The sequence below is a fragment of the Tenrec ecaudatus genome, chromosome 13 (genome assembly GCF_050624435.1).
Source record: "Tenrec ecaudatus isolate mTenEca1 chromosome 13, mTenEca1.hap1, whole genome shotgun sequence".
NCBI classification, from domain to species: Eukaryota; Metazoa; Chordata; class Mammalia; order Afrosoricida; family Tenrecidae; genus Tenrec; species Tenrec ecaudatus.
Genome location: NC_134542.1, coordinates 72,022,384 through 72,028,405, shown reverse-complemented (window position 1 = coordinate 72,028,405; position 6,022 = coordinate 72,022,384). Strand labels below are relative to the sequence as shown.

The 6,022-nt window shown below is 41.7% G+C and overlaps 1 pseudogene; it reads left to right on the top strand.

Moving 5' to 3' along the window:
* Positions 1–694: 694 nt before the first annotated feature.
* On the top strand, positions 695–5,783 carry LOC142424002 (p21-activated protein kinase-interacting protein 1 pseudogene; annotated as a pseudogene).
* Positions 5,784–6,022: the final 239 nt, after the last annotated feature.

Here is a 6,022-nt window from a genome sequence, read left to right as displayed (position 1 = left end):
CTCTCTTGAATTTGGCGACTTGCAGATGTTTCAAGGGGAAGCCGTCAGCAGGATTGTCCTTTTGATATACAATAGTTCCAGGATGTTCTGCATGCATTATCACATGACTTCATCAAAGTCTGTAAATTTTAGCAGGAGAAGAGTAAATCCTTATATTGTGACTTTGGTGTCACTTTGATAAATATTGCTGGCTCTGACAATCACTCTCTTCTTTGGGGATTAAATGCAGGTGCTACCATTCAGAAATATAATTAATATCCTTATTATTAATCCTTGCATGTCACCCGTAATTCATTCTGACTTCTTAAATTTATGTAAAGCGCCCATCACAATGCCACTTCTGAGCATATTTTGATGTATGTACAATCGTGTTCTAGCTCCTGAGCCACCTATTGAAAACAATAACCTCATAGCAGCCTTGGTTATGCCTGGTGTATTTTATTCTGTAATTTTAATTCCCGATCATATTTTAAAAATGTTGTGTCTCAGTAAAACTGTAAAACATATCTTAATCATTGTGGAGATTAAAGACAAATCAAAACACCTTTATGTATCAAAAGTATAAAAGTCACAAAGTTTGTAGCTTGTGTCCTTCTTGGTAAGTAAGGCACTCTGCTAGTGTCATAGGTTATACAATGACCTGGGAGCTGCAAGTTCAGTAGTTTAAAGCCATCAGCTGCTGTGAGGTAGAACGATGAGGCTGCCTGCTCCTGTAGCTATTCGTAGGCTTGATACCGCAGAGAGCAGCTCTACTCGATCCTACAGGTTAACTATGGGTGGGAACAGACTTGATGGTCGTGGGGTTTTCAAACTAGGTTTGCTGAACTCTTACGTCATGACTGATATCTGAAGCCTTCCTCAGTGAAGAACTGAAATATTATTTCTGGTTTACAAATGTAACCACCAATGTTCAAAAAGAATTTACCCCATACCACTTCATGGAGGGAGGAACAGGCCTTTCCTGATGCCTGTTCAATATGATTTCAGTCTCATAACATTAACCCCTCTAACAAAAACAAAAAGAGAAAAAAATTATAGTGAAATAGTTCTCAGACTTGCTTATCAAAAACAAATTACAGAGAAGTGGTTTCAGATATGCTTGTCAAATCTTAAGCAATCAAAATTACCTAGATGTTTACTTAAACATATATCATGTCCTCCGTGTTTAAAGATAAAAATTTGTGAGCTTTAAGATCTCCAAACCCCCAATATTTACAGAAGCAAATAGTCTCATCTTTCTCTTACAGAGCGCCTTATGGGGTTGAACCACCAACCTTGTAGTTAATGGTTCCATGCTTACCTAAGAACCAACATTTGACATTTTAAACAAATATGTTGGGGAATTTAGAACAAGTAGAGAGAAAATTACAATATGTGAAATTCTGATTTAGTGCCTTATAACTTTAGTGCCTTATAAAACTCAGGTTAAAATATATAGTATATGAGAAGAATAGTGTTGTTGTTAGGTGCGGCTGGGTTGGTTCAGACTCAAAGCGAACCTATGTACCCCAGAACTAAACAACACCCACTCCGGGGCCATCCTCACAATTGTTCTTAAGTCTGAGCCCATTGAAGCAGCCATCGTGCCAATCCGTCTTGGCAAGGGCTTTCTCTTTTTTTCCTGCCCTGCTCCTTTATGGAGCATGAGGTCCTTCTCCAAGGACTGCTCTTTCCTGGCAGCATATCTGAAGTACGCGAGGGGAAGCCTCACCAGGCTGCCTGCACAGTTTCCATGACACGTTTGTCTGTTCTTTTGGCAGTTCACGGTACCTTCAATATTCTTTGCCAGCATCATAATTCAAATGTGTCAATTCTTCTTCATTCTTACTGATTCAATATTGAATTTTCACATGCATAGGAGGCAACTGAAAATACCAAGACTTGAGTCAACTGCACCTTATTCCTCAAAGTAACAACCTTGCTTTCAAAGTAACATCCAGCAAATTTACCCAATGCAACCCGTGGTTTGATCTCCTAGCTACCTTGTCCATGGGCATGTGTTGAGGATCCACACAAGACAAAATCCTGACAAGTGTATTCATGTATCTTGACAAGTATTCATGAGATTACTTACTGGTCCAGTATGGAAGAGTTTGGTTTTCTTTCTATTGAGTTGTCATCCACGCTGAATTCTGCAGTCCTTGATTTTCATCAGCAAGCGCTTCAAGTCCTCCTCACTTTCAGCAAGCAAGGTTGATTCATTTGTGTATCTTAGCTTGTTAATCAGCCTTCATCCAAACCTGATGCTGCATTCTTCTTCTTATAATTCAGATGATCTGATTGATTAATTATGGTGAGAGGATCAACGCTGATGCACACCTTCCCTGATTTTGAACCAGAGTAGTCCTTTCTTTTGTTCACACAACTGCCTCTTGATGCACGTGTAAGTTCTGCATGAAAGCACACTGTGGTGTTCGGGGACTCCATTCTTCTCAAGGCTGTCCCTAGCTTGGTGTGGTCCACACAGTTGCATGCCTTTGCATAATCAAGAAGACATAAGTAAACATCTTTCTGTTATTCTCTACTTTCAACCAAGCTCCATCTGACAGCAGCAATGATATTCCTTGTTTACATCCTCTTCTGAATCTGGCCTGAACTGTTGGCAGTTCCCTGTCAGTGCACTGCTGCAAATATTGTGGGATGATCTTTAGCAGATCAGAGACACTTAAATGGGGAAATATTATGCATGACTACTTAATCTAGAATGTTGTATGTGAAGCACTAACTGGTTTAGATAACAAAGAATATACGCTCTCTTTTAACTACATTCCTTTATGTCCTCTGGTCATGGTGGGAATATGGTTATTTGGATTTTGTGGCATATTCTTGTTTGCCTGAGATGGAAAAGAAGATATTTAAGCCCAAATGTCTGTCAAGGGAAAAACAAGTGATCCAAATCGGTGGTGAGGAGGGTGTATGAGGCCTAGTAGGGTGTGATCAAGGGTAATGTAACCAAGAGGAATTACTGAAACACAAATGAAGGCTGAGCATGATAGTGGGACAAGAGGAAAGTCAAAGGAAACAGAGGACAGAGCTAGGAGGCAAAGGGCATTTATAGAGGTCTAAATAAAGGCATGTACATATGCAAATATATTTATATATGATAATGATGAAATGGATCTATGTGCATATATTTATAGGTTTAGTATTAAGGTAGCGGAAGGACATTGGGCCTCCACTCAAGTACTCCCTCAATACAAAAATACTTTCTTGTAATAAATTGTCATTCTATGATGCTCACCTTCTTGACACAACTGCTGAAGACAAAGCAGGAGAATAAGCAAATGTGGAGAAAAAAGCTGATGGTGCCGGCTATCAAAAGATATAGTGTCTGGGGTCTTAAAGACTTGAAAGTAAGTATGCAGCCATCTAGCTCAGAAGGAACAAAACCCACATGGAAGACGACACCAGCCTGTGCGATAACGAGGCGTCAAAGGGATCAGGTATCAGGCATCATCAGAACAAAAAATCATATCATAGTGAATGAGGTGGGGACTGCAGAGTGGAGACCCAAACCCCATTTGTAGGCCACTGGACATCCCCTTACAGAAGGATCTAGGGAAAGAGAATAGCCAGTCAGGGTGTGGTGTAGCAAAAATGAAACATACAACTCTCCTCTAGTTCCTAAATGCTTCCTCCTCCCCCAGTATCATAATCCCAATGCTACCTTACAAATCTAGCTAGACCAAAGGATGTACACTGGTACAGATAGGAACTGGAACTGCAGGGAATCCAGGCCAGATGATTCTTTCAGGACCAGTGGTGTGAATGGCGATACTGGGAGGTAAAGGGAGGGTAGCTTGGAAAGGGGGAACCCATTACAAAGATCTACATGTGACCTCCTCCCTGGGGAAGGGACAACAGAAAAGTAGGTGAAGGGAGACGTCGGACAGGGTGAGATATGACAAAATAATAATTTATAAATTATCAAGTGTTCATGAGGGAGGCGGGAGTGGCAAGGGAGGAGAAAATGATGACCTGATGCCAGGGGCTTAAGTGGAGAGCAAATATTTTGAGAAAGATGAGGGCAATGAACATCAAATGTGCTTTACACAATTGTATGTATGGATTGTGATAAGAGTTGTATGAGCCCCTAATAAAACAATTTAAAAAACACACACAACCCCTCCCCCAGAGTTAACTATATTACTACATTTTGCGACAGTTCAGATAGCTTCTTTCTCACCATATGAGCATATCTGCTTGTGGGAGCCCCCCCCCCCAGAGAAGGATAGACAAGCATTGTCTCAGTTCCTAAGACCATTGGAAATTATGTGTTTTCTGATGGTCTTAGGTGACCCCTGTGAAAGGGTTGTTTGACCCCAAAGGGTTCACAACTCACAGGTTGAGAGTCGCTACATGATAACCTGTCAACTTGGATTCTTTTGACTCTGTCAGTCACCGGCTTCATTTACTGGCATCAACCGGTCTGTAGTTTTCCTGCTTCACCATCCTGTTTTCTGGGCCATTGGCCCCAGTAGCTGCATGGTTCAAGAAGAACCTCCAGGTTAACATCTTGAACCAGACTGACCCTAATTTCTACAACTCTTTGTATACCCATGTATGTACATTTGTTTTGCTCCACCAGAGAACTCAGCCCAACACAAGACCCAAGCATGGAACATATTTGGAAATGTCCAAAAGTCATTAAGCACAAAGTAAGAAACGTTTGCTCAAGAAAGTCTAGTAAATCACTCTGCCCTTTCCAACATGAAGCAGGGCTCCTCAAAGAGACAAGCAGGCTGCTGCATGGAGTTTAGGGCAGGTCCTTGGGGTTCTCTGGGCACTGACTCTTTAAGGCAAATCTTGACCTTGAGGAATGGACTCTCCCCCCCCACACACACACTGAGTTTACCCCACACCCACACTGCTTCCATGTCAACAGGGGCGGCAATAGCCAAGATGAAACCATTCACATGTATGACATGGAAATGAAGTCAGAGCGTGGGGCTCTTGTGCGTCACAATAACACCATGACTTCTCTTCAATTCCCTGGCAACAGTCACTTAATCAGAGGAGCAGAAGACAGCCTAATCTGTGTCTGACGCAAAGAAATGGGAATGCCTGAAGTCTGTTAAAGTGCAGAAAAGGACATGTGATGTATTCAGCCATCTGGCAAGTTGGCCCTGCCTGTGGGTACTGATAAGGCATTAAGAATATGGAATCTTGTGGGCAGGAAGGTCAGTACTTACAAAACTATATAAAACAAGTACTATACAAAACAAGATGCTCATGTAGTTAAATGGCCCCAAAGAGGGAGATGCATAGTTGTCGACTCTGAATCCATTAGTGGGTGACAATCACAAATGGGAAAGTCTCTCTTCTGTGACATTTCTTTCTGAGTCTATCCTTTAAGTGGTGGGAGGTGAAGAAGTCATAAGGCTTTTTGACCGTGATTCACTAATGTGCCTCTGTGAATTGAAAGCCAGGTGAAAGGCAGACTCGGTGTTTAGATTTTTAAAATCTAAAATCTCAGACCATCGTGCTATTGTTACGGCATCAAGTAATGGGTTCTCCAAAATGTCAAAGTTTAATCAGGATAAGAAAGTTCCTCCATTTGTAGCCTGCGAAGTCCATACTGAAGTGAGTCGACTGGTCTGGGAGCGGGGTTGGACAGGGTGACAGACATGAAGGAAAGCCTCCTTCCAGTTGCAGATTGTTCTCCTGTGATGACAAGGAAGAGTCAAAAATTAAGCAGGAAGAAGAAACCCAATGCAAAGAAATATGGTTTAACTGGTGAAGTGTCATCAATCAGCATGGCCCTTCTCATCATAATTTCTTAGGTGGTATATTATAATTCTGTACCCTATGCCTGTGGCTATAATCCCATTTGGGAGGGTTCTTTATTCTGCCAAGGGAGAGGATTAAGGTGAGGTGAAGAGCTACATTTAGCAGAGGGGAAGGAGCCATGGTGGCAGAGTGCTTACAAACTGGGTGTCACAATGCAAATAGTCAGCAGTTTGAGACCATCAGCATTTCTTTCTTAGTAAGACAGGGCTCTCTACCCCGGTAAAGAGTTACA